Below are 18,486 nucleotides of genomic sequence, written 5' to 3'. Positions count from 1 at the left end.
AAATCTCTTTATTTCAGTCGACTGAACTTACAGTTCAAAAATGTCTCGGTCGACCGAACTTAAAATACGGTTGACCGAAACTCTCGGGTTGCTCGATTTTTACCAAGAATAAAACGAAGTTATTTTTATTAAACTGGTTTAAAACAATTTTAATAATCCCCATAGTATCCCCAACGGTTATAATTTTGGCCTTGTCTATAAATATAAGTTCATTTGCACAATTAAAAGACGATTAGTGATTGGATTAGCCAAAAAATCCTCTGATATTTTGAGAGCTTATTTTTCTAATACACATCCTATACACTCACACATTGTTATTCCCTTGCTAAATCAAACTTGGTGAGAGTGTTGTGAATTACGGTGTTATCCCAAGAGGGGGGTGAATTGGGTATTTTAAAAAATAGGTCATTTAGTTTCTAATTTTGAAAACTATCAATTTCAAAATTGCAAGCTATTCACAACCACCTCAATGTTTCACAATTAATTAATTTTATGTGTGTCTTTATCAAGCATGCAATGTTACCCAAATACTCACACACGTACTAAAAGTTCAACGCATACACAATGAGATTACGTGGAAATTAAAGAGAGGAAGGGTAAGAAAGATGCAAACTCTATTTTTACGAGGTTCGGCCTACCCCAGCCTACCTCCTCACCTTGAGCAACTCACTCAAGGATTACACTAAAAGTCTGCTCCTTTAACTATGATGTAGCTTCCCTTACAACCTACTGCTTACAAGAGGCGTAGCTCTCTCCTCAATCCTAGTTCATAGCTCGAACAGTGTATACAAAATAAAGATTACAATTTTTGCAACAACTCAAAATGCTTCTAACCAAGCTAGTGAGTACAAGATAAATCCTAACACATAATCATATGATAAATGCTTGAAGCTCTGTTGACTTTTTGAGTCTGATCCCTGTTTTGATACTGACAAAGCACATGTTTCTTATATGTGTATTTAGCATGTGAACGTGTCCATCTATTTAACACACACATAAGGAAACAACGATGGAAGCTTGTAGGACATAAAGACTATACGATCAATCATTCCATGAATTCAAAAGAGCAAAAGAAGAAAGAAGAAGACGAAGACATTTGTGTTTTATGTTTTTGCATTTAATTTTTATATCTTTGGTCTGTAATAATGCATGCATCTTCATAATGTGTATGAACGCTCAGAATGACTGTAGATAGACCCTAAGGACCAACACACCACACCAAAAACCTTTTTCTACATAGACTAAAATCATACAAAGTTTTTGGAATAGATTTAGGGTCAAAATCAAGGCTAAAACGAAGTTTACGAAAACCTCGGTCAATCGAAGGTCGATCGACACTAGATTTTTTCGGTGTCTTCAAAAAGGACCTAGAAATGACCTTAGGACACTCACTCATGCATACCCATACTTGGTCATTTGAAATAGGGTGATTGTTGGCTTGAATATTACTAAAATGCACAAAATGTGCACATTCAGTCAACTGAACTACCATGCACAAAATGCCCTGGTCGACTGAACCCGAACCAGGTCAACTAGTTGACCACAGTCCAGTCGACCGAACTCTTGTAGTTCAAATGGCCTCGGTCGATCGAAACCTCCTGAAGTCAACTTTTTGACCACTTGATCCACCGAGCCCAAAATGTACTCCAATGCTCAGGAGATGCCCCAACAACCTGGTCGACCAAACTTCTCAGTTCAAAATGTCCTGGTCAACTGAACCTTGCTATTTTGAAAAATCGCCTCTTCCGGTCGACCGACTAGTTAGTTCATTTTCACTCTGGTCAACCGAACCGCACTAATTTGGAAAAATCACCCTTCCTGGTTGACCGAACCTAAAGTTCAAAAATGGCTCGGTTGACCGAGCCATATGAACTTCGGTCGACCGAAAGTCTTTTGGTCGACCGGTGCTCTCGGGTTGGTCCGAATTTTTTATTGCGGTTAAATTTTTAAAACGAGGTTAATTTTAATTAAACATCATTAAACTTTTTATAAAATGACCTCTGTGTCCCCAACGGTCATATTTCTCACAAACTCTATAAATACCCCCTCATTACTCCAGCTTAGCAACTTTGATTAGCAAGTTTCTCTTTCTAATCTTTTGGGCTAATTTTTATCAAAGTTTCCCCAAATTAATTTTTCATTGAAAAAATATTTTCTTGGGGTAAAATATTTTTAATCTCTTAGACTCTGTCTCACTCTCTATGTTTGAAAAATAACTTTTGAAAGAGAGCACTTATCTTGTTTTAAACTCTCCAACTCTCTTTACATCCATTCATTTCAAAAATCATTGTGTAAGAGAGTATATTTATTTTTGGAATTTTAGTTGTATTTACATGCATATACTCTCACTTGTTTTTACTCTTTGAAAATCAATCTTTGAGAGTATTGCTTGCATTTCTCCTGATTATTTCTTTGATAAATAATCTTGGGAGAAAAAACATTTATAGCACAAATTCTTTTGAGCTTAAAAATCCTAGTTTCTCCAAATATTATTTACTTGAAAATATTTATAGGAGAACAATAATACTCATTTTCATATACACTTCATTTGTACAAATATTATTTAGATAAGCACACTTTACTCTACTGAGCTCAAATCATATCATAAGAGAGTGCATACATTTTTATGAGTTTATTGTGTACATCTCTACTTGTATTTTAGAAGCATTTTCATGTACAAAAATGAATTTCATGTAACGGTTCGGTTTAACCCGTTAATTGAACTGGGTAGTCTCAGCCCCGCAAATGAGACCGGTTCAGTTCAGCCCGGAATTGAACTAGGGAATCTCAGCCCTGTAAGTGAGACTAATTTGGCTCAGCTTAGAAATTGAGCTGGGGTTTTCCTCGCCCCGTAAGGAGAGGATGTAAAAGGCTTTTGCTCCACCCGGTTAAGTGAGCAAGTATAGTGGAATCCTTGGGGGTAAGCCCAAGGCGGGGATGTAGGTTGGTTTGGCCGAACCTCGATAAAAAATTTGGTGTCGCTCTTTCTATCTTATTTAAATTCCTGCATTTTAATTACAGTATGTGTATGAATGTTTATTTAATGTCAAAATTATTCTCATGCACACATTTGATTTAAATAAGATACTGCACATGTGCATGTTTGCTTTTATTATTAAACTCGCTCTACATACACATTTACATGTTGAATGAGATATGATACTGTGGTGAATCGACAAATTGTTAAAATTAGCTAAAAAGTGTTTAAAACTCAATTCACCGCCCCCCCACCCTCTTGGGATCACACCAATTCCAACAAGCTCAGTATGTATGTAATAATATGATATTTATAAAAAGAATGATGTGCTTCACAAATCTAACTTTTTATCAATATCTCCCAAAAATAATTTTTATAAATAAATGTTTTGGAGAACTTAGGGTTTGATTTCAAATCACTTTATGAAAAAAATATCAAATAAGATCTTTTTAAAAAATAGTCTTGAACATTATGCAGATCTAAGTTCTTACTATCAAATAACTCGTAAGATTAAATCTTTGAATAAAAAATATGACTTTGAATACTTCAAAGATTTAAACAATATTTTCCAAATACTTTTTGAATCAATGAAGTAGATCTCTTTTGATAAAAAAAATATAACTTTGAATATCACAAGGACTCAAAACTTTAGAATAACTTTGAATATCACAAGGATTCAAAATTTTGGAATACTATTCCCAAAATATTTTTCAAATAAATAACTATGGGAAAATAAGTTTCTTGCTCCCAAAAATATTTTTCAATTAACAAGTAATGGAGAATATAAGCGACTAATAAAAAATTGAAAGCTCAATAAAATATTTTTCCAAACCTCAATATCAAACCAGATTTAGTAGAAGTTGTGCGTGTATTTGTTTGGTTCTTGAATATGCGAATGCCCAGACAAATGTGACTTCTTTGTAGTGCAAGCAACAATTCTTAACATTAAGTTCAAAGCTTCTCAAAGGTATGCCAAAGATTGATGCAATAAGTTCAAAGTTCTCAAGAGATAGGCAAAAAGTGGTGCTCTAGGGTTTAGAAATTATTTTTATAAGTGTTCTCATCCTTAGATTAAATCTTGGTCGTTGGATCATTTAAAAACAAGAGCTTTTGTCCCCTTCTTCATTGAAACGTGAATCAGCGTCCTGACCTTCGTCAACGAATGGGTAAGTTCATCGACGAGTGTATAACACTCGTTCGTCGACGAGGCCATGAGTTCATTGATGAAAGCACTGTCTAAACTTTTTGAGCTCTCAGTATTTGTCCGTCGACGAGACAACACTATTCATCACCGAGTGGCCTTCACGAATTAGTCGACGAGGCTATTGGGTTCATCGAAGAGGCCTCTAAAATTTTCTTCGAATTTCGTTCAACTTAGAACTAATGATGAAATGCATAAGTCCTAAGTGTTGACCTTATAGGTCATTCTCACTTTTGATAATGACAAATACTCTTTGTATTTGATGACTTTCAAGTTTGTGTGTAGGATCATACTAATTGGATCATATTGATGGCATACGACACATAGTCGCTTGAAGCAAAAGAAGACACAAAAGATTCGTTGTTGTAATTTTATAAGTTTAATATTGGGTCTGTAACAGTAATATAGGAATGGTCTGTAATAATTAATGCTTGGCATGCATGTAGGATCTATAGGCTCAGCAAGATCGAATGACCTTAGGGAACACCCTTTGGTCAACTGATGCCAGGTTTTTAGGCGTACTTAAAAAGGCCTTAGAAAGACCTTAGGTCCCAACAAATATGCACGAATGAGTCCCCATTATCACTTGCACAATAAAGGGATCAACTTGAAATAAATTAGACAAATTAAGCATATTCGGTCGACCGACCCAACCAAGCTTATTCCGCTTGGCTGGCCAGTGGTCAACTGTTTGACCAGAATATGGTCGACCAAACCTAGCCAAGTTTATTCAGGTTGGTCGAACAAACCTCCCTGGGTCAACATATTGACTGCTCAGTTGACAAACCAACTTTATATGGGTAACGCCCTGGTCGACCGAACCCCCACGTGGGAGATGTCAACTGTCCGGTCGACCGTACATCGTAGTTCAAATTGACCGAGCAGAACAAACCGCACATAATTGAAAAATCGCCCTTGAACCTTGCAAGTTCGATCGACCAGCCTTCCAGTTCAAATTTCTCTCGATCGACCGAACCCAGCCACTTGGTCAATCGAACCTTAAGTTTAGTCGACTAGTGCTCTCAGGTTGGCGAAATTTACCGAGGTTAAAAAAGTTCTTATTTTTATTAACCTCATTTAAAACTTTTCCCAATATAACAAATAAGTCCCTAACTGCTATAATTTTAGGGGATTCTATATATACCTCCTCATTTGTGAGGATTAGTATGAGATTAGCAAAAGTAATTAGGAAAATTTCTCTTAAATATTATATACCCTTTTTGCTATATACTCAACATTCCAAGAAAATTTTTCACACTCTCTTTGATTCTTCTTTGCAAAACCATCTTTGATAAAAAGAGCGTTTATTGTGTTCTCCTTATTTGTATTATTGTTGCAGCTTGAAGAGTGAATATATTTTTTTGTTTTCATACATTATTTTAAAGCTAGCATACTCTCTCATTTATTACTGTTGAAATCATTTTTAGAGAGTTAGCTTGAGTTGATCCCAGATTATTTCATTGATAAATATTATTTTGGGATAACTCGTTTAAGCTTGTGAATCTTGCATTGTTGTTGCAAGTACTCAAAAGCTTGTCTTGTGTTGTGAAGAAAAATATTTTTGACAAGCTTATTTTTTCAAAAAATATCTCTTGTGCTAGAGCTTTTGAAAATCTTGTTTGAGATATTTGATTTTCATATTGAAAGTTAAACAAGGATTTTTCCACCGATTTTATTTGATAAATCTTGTGTGGGAAAAATCCTATAGCTAAGTGGGTCTTTGCATTGTTATTGCAAGAATTATTTGGGCTTGTATTTTGTGTGTGCAAAAATGTTTTTACTAGCTTATTTTTAAATATCTCCTTGTGCTTGAATATTAAGAAAATATTGTTTAGAGATATTTAGAATACCCTTGGTAGTAATCTTTGAAACCCTAAGCTTGTGATTGAGATATAGTGATACAATAGTTTCAAAGATAGTTCTAGAATACACTTTTGTACTTGATTAGATAAAGTCATTATTTTGAGCGTTGATTGCACACATAGAGCACTGAGCTTATAGTTCCTATATTACTGATGTGCATTGATTTGTACTTGTGCGTAGTGGTACATATCTACTTGTGTAAGAAGCATTTTCGTGTACGCAAAATTTTATACACATTTGTTATATTCCAGACACAAGCCTGAAGAGGGAGACTAGCCCTAATAAATAGTCTCGGATTAGCTTAGACCCGGTTAGGTAAGTTAGGTACACCATGCTGATGAGGTGTAGGTTGAGGCGAGCCCCGTGAATTGACTTGGTTGTAACCGGTGCCGCTCCACCTGTTAAGTGAGCATTAGTGGAATCCTTGGGCTTGTGAACTTGAGACGGGGACGTAGGTAGTATTGGTTGAACCCCGATAACATATCGCGTGTGCATTTTATTTTTTTGTTATTTATTTATCGCACTTGTATTTTATATTGTGAATGACGCGCATGATTTAATTTTTGCACGTTTTATTTATCTGCGTATTTGGAACTGTATAGACAAACCCTAGGGATCGAATATACTACTGTTAGATTAGCTAAACTTAGGAGATAAATTTAAAAATTCCAATTCACCCCCCTATTGGGAATACACCAAAGCTAACACTAAGGTATGTCTAGGGTATATTTGAGTTTCGAGTTATATCATATGACATATGTAAATACATTAAATTCTAAATACCTATTTCATTGAAGATCTTGAACTTAAAGCTTGCTTCATCATCCTTTCATCCCTTTAGTTCAATGGTTTATGCCAAGTGATATGTACTTTAGGTTCCTCATGGCTTCCATACAAGTTCACCGTTTGTGCATTCTAAATCATGATCCTATTCACAAACTCAATTGCACAGTGATTTGTCATTATCAAAACAGGATTTGACTCATAGAGTCAACAATCTTTCTTTTTTTTATGATGACAAACACACGAGCAAAAATAGGTTACGCCTAACAAGGTTCCTCCTAAGATAATGCATAATTTAGAATTCGGAAATATAGTTTACACACAATGAAATTCATACACATTATAGAATATGCAATATCTTTACTAGTTTATATGTCTATACTATACTTTTCTCCTCCTTTATTTCAAAGAGAAAAAATATTGCTTACTTCTCCCTCTTTTTGACAAAAGAAAAAAAAAATCATAATTTATTTTTGCAAACTTCTCCCAAAAAAATTATTTTATCATTTTTGCTTTAATTTCTCCCCCTTTTTGACATTAACAAAAATGTATACATAAAAATATTTTAACAAAAATATATCTCATCTTTGCAAAAGAATGCATCCTTTATATTTCAAAATTGAACTACGAAATATATCTCCTTATGTTATTCAATTTACTTCTCCCCCTTGCTAATGTATATCTGTGTTGTTGTATTAAATTTCAATGTGAACATATACAATGTGTCAATTTATATATAGATGGATAAGCAAATTAGTCATTAAAGTTCAAAGGTTTATGTAAGCATCAACATGTGTCATGTATCCATAAAAAATTTAACATACAATCACCATGCTTTGAGTTTAATACCAAATGTGAGAAAAATTTTCCAAATGTGGAGTATTTAACCAAATATTAATGTTAATTTAAGTTGCTCCCCTTTAAATTATGTAGTCTAATGTAATTTTAGGCAACTTCTCAACTATGCATCAGACCTAGTTCATGTCTAATTTGGATAAACCTATCCTCCGAAAGTTGTTTCATGAATATGTCTGTCCATTGTTCATCTGTGCATACAAACTTAAGTGTCAAATCTCCTTTTTGCACATGGTCATGAAGAAAATGATGTCGAATTTCTATATGTTAGTTTGTGAAGGTGATATAGGATTCTTTGAGATGTTTATTGCACTCGTATTGTCGCATCTTATAGGAACTGTGTCATAGTGTAATCCAAAATTCATAAGTTGTTGCTTCATGTATAGCGTTTAAGCACACCAACTTCTAGCCGCTATATATTCTGCTTCAACTATGGAAAGAGCAACTGATTTTGCTTCTTGAAAACCAAGATACTAACGAATGTCTTAAGAAATGACATGTTCCACTTGTAATTTTTCTATCCACTTTAGTACCAGTAAAATCAGCATCCGAATAGTTAATAATCTCAAACGAGGTATATTTAGGATACCATAATCCAAGTTCAATGGTTCCAATTAGGTATCTAAGTAATCTTTTGACAACTAATAGATGGGACTCTTTAGGTGCAACCTAAAATTTTGCGCATAGACATACGCTAAACATTATGTTAGGCCTGCTGGCAATCAAATAAAGTAGGCTACCAATCATCCCATAATAGAGCTTAATATCTACTAGTATGCCTTGTTCGTCTTAATCTAATTTTAAAGAAGAGCTCATTGGTGTTCCTAGAGTTTTACCATCTTCCATATTAAACCTTTTGAGCAAGTTTCTAATATACTTTGATTGATTTATAAAAGTTCCATATTTTGCTTGTTTGATCTGAAGTCCTAGGAAGTAGTTAAGTTCTCCCATCATTCTCATCTCAAATTCGTTTTGCATACACTTTGCAAACTCATTGCACAACTTTTCATTTGTTGCTCCAAATATGATATCATCTACATATACTTATACTACAAGCAAATTTTCATTTTTAACTTTTATGAAGAGAGTTGTATCAATCTTTCCTCTAGTAAATCCATTTTCCTATAGAAAACCGCTTAACCTTTCATACCAAGCTCTAGAAGCTTGCTTTAGACCATATAAGGCTTTAGTTAATATTTAAACGTGATTTGGATGCTTATGATTTTCAAAACCTGGGGGTTGTTCTACATATACTTCTTCACTTATGTAACCATTTAAAAATGCGCTTTTGACATCCATTTGATACAGCTTGAAATCCTTAAAAGCAACATAAGTTAACAACATTTGAATGGCTTCCACTCTAGCTACAAGTGTGAAGGTTTCCTCAAAATCTATTCCTTCCTCCTAGTTAAATCCCTAAGCTACTAGTCTTGCCTTATTTCTAACAACTATTTTATGTTCCTCTTTCTTGTTTTTATATATCCATTTTGTTCCAATGACTGTCTTATCCTCAGGTCTAAGAACTAATGTCCAGACTTTATTTCTCTCAAACTGGTTTAATTCTACTTGCATAGATATTACCCATGACTCATCCTCAATTGCTTCACTAACATTCTTAAGTTCTTCTTATGATAAGAAAGAAAAATGACTAATCATATTTCTACTTGAATATCTTCAATGGATGTTTCCTTAACTTCAGTGTTCTTATCATAAATATCTTCAATAGATAATTTTTCAAATTCCTTATTAATCTCAAGTTTATCCTCATCAATCTTTTGAGCAAATGGATTAGATTCATCGAATACAACGTGAATGGATTCTACAATGGTTAATGTTCGCTTATTATATACCCTATAGGCCTTACTATCTAAGGCATATCTTAGAAAAATACTTTCGTCAGATTTCTTATCAAACTTTCCTAAATGTTCATTATGTCTAAGTACAAAGCATTTGCAACCAAATACATGGAAATATGAGATATTTCGTTTATGGCCAATCCATAGTTCATATGGAGTCTTATTTAGAGATGGTCTAATCAGGACTTTATTTAGAACATAGCAGACGATATGTTTTGCCTCAACCCAAAAGTACTTAGGTAGTTTATGTTCGTTAAGCATAGTTTTAGCCATTTCTTGTATAGACCTATTCTTTCTTTCAATGACACCATTTTATTGTGGTGTTCTAGGAGTTGAAAAATTATGAGATATTCCTAATGAATCACAGTATTCTTCCATACCTTGATTTTTAAATTCTCTACCCCTATCACTTCGGATTTTAGTGATAATATAACCCTTTTCATTTTGAATTTTCTTGCACAGTTTAATGAATTGTTCACATGCTTTATCTTTGGGACCTAAAAATAGTACCCACGTAAATCTAGAATAATCATCAACGAAAAAAAATGCGTATGATTCTCCTCTTAAACTCTGAATTGGGTTTGGACCAAATAGATCTAAGTGTAGCATTTGGAATGGCCTAGTAGTAGAGATTACTTTCTTCTTCTTAAAATAGATCTTGCTTGTTTTCCTAGTTGACATGCATCACAGATTTTGTCTTTCATGAATTTTGTCTTAGGCAATCTCTCCCTTAACTAGTTTAGATATTAAGTCCATGTTTGTGTGTCTTAGTCTCCTATGCCAAATCCAACTAATTTTACTCATAGCAGAGAAACATGTCACACGTTAAGAAGTTAAGTTATCAAAGCTGGTGGTATATTCATTTTCATGACACTCAACAGTGAATAGAATTTTGTTATCATTTTTATGTCCAACAATGCACATGTCATGTTCAAATGATACTTTATAACCTTTATCACACAGTTGACTTATGCTTAATAAGTTATGTTTTGAACCATCAACTAGTAAAACATCATATATAAAGAATGATGAATCGTTACGAACTTTACCTACACCTATGATCCTTCCTTTTGCATTATCCCCAAAAGTGACAAATCCTTCGTCCTTTGGTGTGATGGATGCGAATTTAGCTTTATCCCCAGTCATATGAGTGAACATCCACTATCCATATACCATCTATCTTTTGAAGATGATGATCTCAAGCACACTTGCAATAGACATTTAAGTAATGTTTTTTGGTACCCATTTTTTCTTGGGTCCACGGGGGTTAGTGCTTGATTCTCCTTTAACTCTTCATACCTTTTTCATTATAACATCTTTGTTCTTAAAAGGACAATCAAATTTTATATGACCCATCCTTTTACATTTAAAGCATGTAGTATATTTATAAGAGTCTTTTGATGGAGCATAAGCCTTTGATTCTCTTACAAAATAACCCATGTAAAGATGTTTTTATTTCAAATTTTCCTTTCCATTATAACCAAGTCCTTCTTTATCTAGGGAATTTCTTTGTGCCCCTAGAATTCTTTCAAAGTTACTTTGGCCCTCTGTGAATTTATGAATAATTTTAGAACTGTCTTTCAAATTTCTTTCCAATTCCTTGATTTCTAAATCCTTTTCTTTTATCACAAATTCATCGAACTCATTATGTTTTTCAATATGCTTTAAGAGTTTTTTTACTTTATATTTCAAATCAAAAATTTTCTTAGTTTTCTTCTCAATAATTTTAAGAGTGTACAAGTATTCTTGCTGCAATTCATTATAAGAAAGCATGCTGTTTTCATTTTCAAAATCGCTGGAATAATAAGAAGATGCTGAGAAAGATGATTGTACCTCAATATCATCATGTGTCATTAGACACAGATTGGCTACCAGATCATCATTGGACTCAATGTCAAAACTGCTTGTGTTTTGGGTGTCCCAATCGACTTTTAGAGGCTTCTTCTTTTTCTTGGAGACTTTCATTAGTTTAGGACATTTAAGCTTGATGTGTCTAACCTCTCGGCAGTTGTAACAAGTTGGCGGCTCTTCCTTCTGTTTCCTCTTTCTAGACTTTTCTCTTTCTGATTTCGAGTTCTAGAATTTTCTGTTAAACTTCTTATTCTTCGTTAGGAACTTTACAAACTTCATTGTAAGCATAACCATATCATCTTCTGATTTTGAGTCACTTCCTTCACTAGAGCTGCTAGACGATGCCTTAAGAGCTGTAACTATAATAACCCAAGAAAAATTATCAGGGCCTCATCGACAAACACAGAGGATTCGCTGACGAGGGTACATGAGGATCCCATCGACGAAAGCATGTCTCATCGACAAGAAGATACCAAGAGGCTATTTTTCCAAATTCTAAATTTTGTCGATAAGGAGATGGCATTCGTCAATGAACCTGCTTCTTTACCTCATCAATGAGATAACGTGGCTCGTCAACGAAGCCCAGGGTATAAATAGTGTTAAACTCGGATTTTTACACAGAAATTTCAGCGAAAATTTCCTCTCTCTCTCTCTCTCTCTCTCTCTCTCTCTCTCTCTCTCTCTCTCTCTCTCTCTCTCTCTCCTCTACGATTTCTCTCCCTTCTCTCTTCGATTCTAGCTTCGTTAGTCACCGGATCGACGATCTGAGGCCACCACAACGCTCTTGGGAAAGTTCTCTCCAAGTTTACCGGAGCGAATCGTTGGTGGGACGAAGTTGAGTTTCATCCCAAATTTACGATAAGGTCTTCTATGCAATATTTGGCTTTCCAGTAGTTGTAGGAAATGTAGTAGTAGAAGAAATGGTGATATTTTGTTCTGGTAAATGCTGTTTTTAGAGTGTTGAGTAGGGAACCCTGTGGGTGTAGGACCCATCACAGTAGGGGATTTTAGCAGGAATCAGGTAAGGGAAATATGCTATGCTAGGAAACCTTATTGTGATTTCAGTACAAATTATATGTTTTTATCAAATTATTACTCAGACCATATATATAGTTTTCAGAGCCTGATAATATTGATATTTAGTTGTGTGGCATGAGTTTAATAGTAGATCAGCACAAGGTTTATATCATTTTCAGAATACCATGATATACAGTATATGTACAGAAACTTGTATTTTACAGTATATTCAGAATACTATGATATACAAATCGTAGAACCATAACATTCAGTTATTACAGTTAATCAGATATTTCAGTTATTCAGTTATGCAAATATCTTAGATATTTAGTTATTACAGTTTATTCAAATCAGTTTATATAATGTTATGGTTATTTCAGTTGTTACAAAATCATGGAAAAAGCAGTATTTCAGAAAAATCAGTTATTTATATATAGTATCAGACCCTGATGGACCATATTCAGCCAGTAGAACATGGTACCATAGCTATATTCAATTCAGAGTGCAACCACTACTCAAATAGTATGTGGTATTCAGAAGTCGATCGTGCCTATGTTGTGGACAGGCTCCCCATCAGATATGGTTGAGGGGGCCGATCTGACTGTCGAAGCTTCAGTTGACTTACCCTGGTCGGCCAGCTAGGTTAGGTCCCGCCTATGGGCCGCTCAACCCTGTCATGAGGAGTTAAATCATAACTTTCAATTATCCATCCAGGGAATCTTTTTAGTTATTATATATATGTATGATCATATTTTCATAAAATAGTCATACCTATAGTTATTAGCAGTATTATGAATAGATATTCAAGAAAATCAATTTATGTTAAGCAACATAAGTATGATATTACAACAGGTATACAGGTTTGAATCAGTTTTGTTATTGTAGACACCCCATTTTTACCCAGACCCAATATTATTATTATATTACTATTATTATTTTCATTTTTAGTTTCATTATTATTATTATTTTTATTAGTATTTTTATTTATTAGTATTATTGTTCTTATTATTATTTATTTATTTTTGTTATTATTATTTTTTGTTATCATTTTTTAGTATTTTTTATTATTATTTACATTATTATTTTAGATATTATGTTATTATTATGGTATTATTTTTATTATTATTACTTTACTATTATTTTGCTTTTCTTGGTTATTATTATTATTATTATCATTATTTTTATTATCATTAATATTATTTATTTATTATTATTATTAGTATTTTTATCTTTACTATTATTATTATTATTATTATTTATTCTCATTATTATTAATATTATTTCTCAATTTTCTTTATTATTATTAGTATCTTTATCTTTATTATTACTATTTATTATTTTTCTTTATTTACTTATTATTATTATTAGTATTTTTGTTTCTCTTATTATTATTATTATTATTATTATTATTATTATTATTATTATTATTATTATTATTATTATTATTTATTTATTTATTTTCGTTGCTATTAATATTATTTTTATTATTATTAGAATTTTTATCTTTATTAGTACTATTATTATTATTATTATTATTTATTTCTGTTATTATTATTATTATTATTATTATTTTGTTATTATTTTACTTTTTTTTATTACCTTATTATTATTATTATTATTATTATTATTATTATTATTATTATTATTATTACCATAATATTAGTTATACTCATAATGATATTTCCAAAAGAAAAATACCATAAAAAAAAAAAAAAATCAAGAAAGGAAAGATATATTAGGGTTTTTTTTTTTAGAGCCTTTAAAAGGCTTAGGGGGAGCGCACACAAGGGGGAACCAGCCAAAGAAAAAAAAAAAGACAAAAAAAAAAAAAACCTCCCAGTCTCTCTCTCTCTCTCGGCTTCTTCTTGTTCTCTCTTCGTCTTCCCAGCCTCCATCCTCACCCTACATCTCTCAGTCACCCACAAAGTTTTTTCTCAGCCGCCCACGAGTCTCCCCGCCGGCATTGCACCCTCACTCTCGCCGTCGTCATCACTGGCGGTGCCACCGCAGCAGCCATCTCTGGCGGGCAGTAGCAGAAACCCGCAGACAACTCCCCCCTCTCCATCTGTCTCTAGCACTCGGCAGGCAACCACTGCCGAGGGACCCGGCCTCCCAGCAGGCCTCTCGGCCTCCTCCAGCACCGTCGTTACCATTGCCATCTGCTCCCCGCACACAGCAGCGGCAACTCCGACCAGCATCTCCGGTGAGCCCTTCCCCAGCCACAGCAGCCTCTACTCTCAGCAACTCTCTCTGCGAAGCTCATGGACTGCACCAGCCTTCTGTTCCTGCACAACCTTCTCCAGTCCCAGACCCGAGCACAGCTACTTCCGGCCGCCACTCCACCGCCTGCATCAGCCCCCCAGTGGCCGAAACCTCCAACAGCAATTCGAGCGCACAGCAACTCCAGCCTCGGCAGACGACCACCAACAACAGCCCCAGACGCCCCTCTGCAACAGGTCGCCGGCCACCCACCGACGCCGTCGCGGTCCATTAACTCCGGCGGTACCCCCATGGTAAGTCCCCGGTGAGCCCCCTGTCTCCTATTTCTGCATGCCGGCCACAGCACACACACACACGAATATATACATACATACATATGGGTTTAGTTTGCATTTTATAAAGTTTAAGTTTTTATTTTATTTATGCATGCTGCACATAGATACACACACACACACATGGATATATATATATATATATATGGGGTCAGTTTGCATTTTATGATATAAAGTTTAAGTCTTTTCTTTTTTTTTACATGCTGTGTATACTTTTATTTATTTAAGTTTTCTTATTATGTGTTTATTTTGTTTTATTTGTTAAAACTATACTTGTTAGATAATTAATATAGTAATATTGTTTTAATTTTTAAATGGTAAATACTATTCAATTTTATTCTTCTTATGGCAGGATTTTTGTTTACATTTAAAGTTTAATTATTTTGTTTACGCGTTGAAAATACTAATTCTTCTTATTGCAGGATTTTTTTTTTTTTTTTTTTGTTCATATTTAAAATACTAATTAACCTTATTCTTCTTATTGCAGGATTTTTTTTTGTTCATATTTAAATTCTATTGATAATGGTATCTATTGTTATTATTGTATACTTTAATATCGTTGCCATGTTAATATTATCATGCTTGTTTTATTGTGTATTTATTTTGCATAGTTATATTGTTGCGATGCATGTTTATTTTATTGTATATTTATCTTGCATATTTAACATATTATTGTATTGTGTGCTTATCTTGTTGTATATTTATTTTTCATATTATTATGTTGCATATTTATTTTATTATATATTTTTATATTTACGTGATTATTATTATTGCCTTATATATTTGTATATTTATGTTATTTTGAATGTACATTCTTTGTATAGTTTGTATATTTGTATTATTATTGTGATTGCTTTATATAATTATTTGCATATTCATGCACATTTTATTGTATATTAGCTTACATATTTTCATATTATTATTGTGTTTCAATTTTAGGTTTTTCCATGTTTCCATATCATACTTGTATATACTTGCGTAATATATTTGTAGTTTGAGTTGCTTCCGTAATCTTGTTTCCATGTTGATATATTGTATGCCAATTATTAGGTTTAATTATTTCCATATTTGAATTATTGCATGTCCATAATATTCTATGTAAGTATCATCCTTACCATTATTAATATTGTTATTACTATTATTATTTATTATTACTACTATTAATATTCCTATTATTAGTATTATTATTGTATTTATTATTATTAATATATTATTATTACTATTACTATTATTATTATTATTATTATTATTATTATTATTATTATTATTATTTATTATTATCATTATTATTATTATATTATTATTATTATTCTATTTTGAATTATATGTATACTTAATTGTGTTATTTTTAGTGTTTTGTATTTATATTAACGTGTTTTATTATTATGATATTTTTATTATTAACTATTTTCGATTTTAATCCCTATGATTTTATTGCGGGGGTATGAGCCTTCGGGCATTACGTACCCTAAGCTCTGAGGGAATATATGTATATATATATATATATATATATATATATATATATATTTATTTATTTATTTATTTTCTCCATGTATTTATAAACTTATAAAAAGGAGTAATTCAAAGGATTATTAGATTAACTTAGGAATAATTTTAAATTAATTAGGTACCGTTCGTAAGAACGGGCGCGTAGGGGGTGCTCGTACCTTCCCCTCGCGTAACCAAACTCCCGACCCCAACTCTGGTAATGTAGACCGATTCTACCCCTAACGGGGTAGTAATCATGTGTTCTAACCGCACTAAAGGTTAGTGGCGACTCCTACACCATATTTTTCCTTGAAAATATTAAAATAATTTTTATTTCGCCGCCCGGGGCACACGCGCTCCAGGGACGCCGCGACAGCTTGGCGACTCCGCTGGGGACTTAGAGAGTCGAGCCATTAATTAATTAGAAATTATCCTAAGTTCTAATTTAATAAATCTTTTAATTACTCCTTATTTTGTGAATATTTTAATTTGTAAATAACTTTGATTAATTGTAAATATTTTACTTCCATAATTTGTAAATAACCTTAATTAATTAAAAAAAAAAAAAAATTGTTTCCTTATTTTTTGTTTCCAAATTTTTGTGAATAAACATATTAATTGCATATATTGTGTTTCCTTATCTTTTGAATATATATATTAATGGTAGATATCTTGTTTCCATATTGTTTATAGCATGTGAATAAATGTGGGGATAGCGGGATTAGGTTAAAAAAATTGAATTCACACACTCTCACGCTCTATACCCGAGCTTTCCTTACTAGGACTAGATAGGAGTGTAATAGCGTCAGTCCCTTCGTGGCAGAGCTTGATGGGACCCGCGAACCACTCCACTCAGTGCGGGTTTTATCCGGACCCCTATGGGGGAGGATGAAATTCCAAACTGGGAACCTTTTGTCAATAGGGTTAGAACCTACCCACACATACTTGTCTATAGTCTTCCTTAACTAGGGTAGAGTCATGAAGAACCCTATACATACGTACCTACCCTAGGTTGGGACAGGAGCCACATCCTTCTCCATGAATAGTGTGTGGCATATATGTGAAATACTTTGTATTATATCATGCATTTGACATACATTTAGACATACATACTACTTAGTTAGTATTCTGAAAAAGCCCAATAATGAGACCAAGACCCATCCTTTCAAAAAATGAAGCACTTGGCCCAAGCATTTTAAAATATGGGTTGGCCCAACCTTTTTCAAGTAACTCGGGCCCAATTTTTTTGAGAAATAACAAGTATAGGCCCAACCTTTTCCTAAGTAAAAACTCGGTCCAGGCCTGATTTTCAAAATGGGTCAAATCCAGATTTCCATAAATGGGCTTCGGCCTTATTACCCTAAAAATCCAGGCCCATATTTTCTAAACAATCCAAGCCCAAATCCTTTTAAAATTAGGGCCTGATCCCATCATGAAGTATATTGAAGCCCATATTTTAAAATACCTGAGGCCTAAGTGCACACTAAAGTCCACAAGCCCGTATTGAACAAATCCAGTGGGTTGACTAGCCTGAGTCAACCCCAACCTCAGAACATAACTTGACCCTTTATAGAATCTGAGGTACATAGACCCTCATCAAGGAAATGAATGGGTAAGGGAGAAATTGAATTGAAATCGTAGCCCATCAATGATTATGTTAATCTTGATCCGTTTCATTAGTGGGATTTTTCTAGAATTTTGGCTAAGTAGTAATTTAGGACATCATATTCATGCATCTCATTTCATACATAGTCATGCACGCTAGGTCACATGCATGTTCATATCTCTATTTGTATGTGTAATTGCACTAGTTACATCCATGCACAAACATACATTGCATCCATGCATTCATACTTTGCATCCACGATTCTAAAAGGAAGTTTGTTGGTTTTCAGCTCCTAATCAAAGAGGTGGTTTAAGTAATATAAAGCAATAATTGAGACCACCACGCATCAGTACAATACCAGGCGAAGAGCGAGAGAAATGAGTGAACAATTGGAAAATAGAGTCCTGGGTCTAGAACAAGGACAAGAAGAGATAAAT

This window comes from Malania oleifera, chromosome 4, assembly GCF_029873635.1.
Source record: "Malania oleifera isolate guangnan ecotype guangnan chromosome 4, ASM2987363v1, whole genome shotgun sequence".
NCBI lineage: Eukaryota > Viridiplantae > Streptophyta > Magnoliopsida > Santalales > Ximeniaceae > Malania > Malania oleifera.
The sequence above is the reverse complement of the archived record's forward strand: the minus strand, read 5'-3'. Positions refer to the sequence as shown.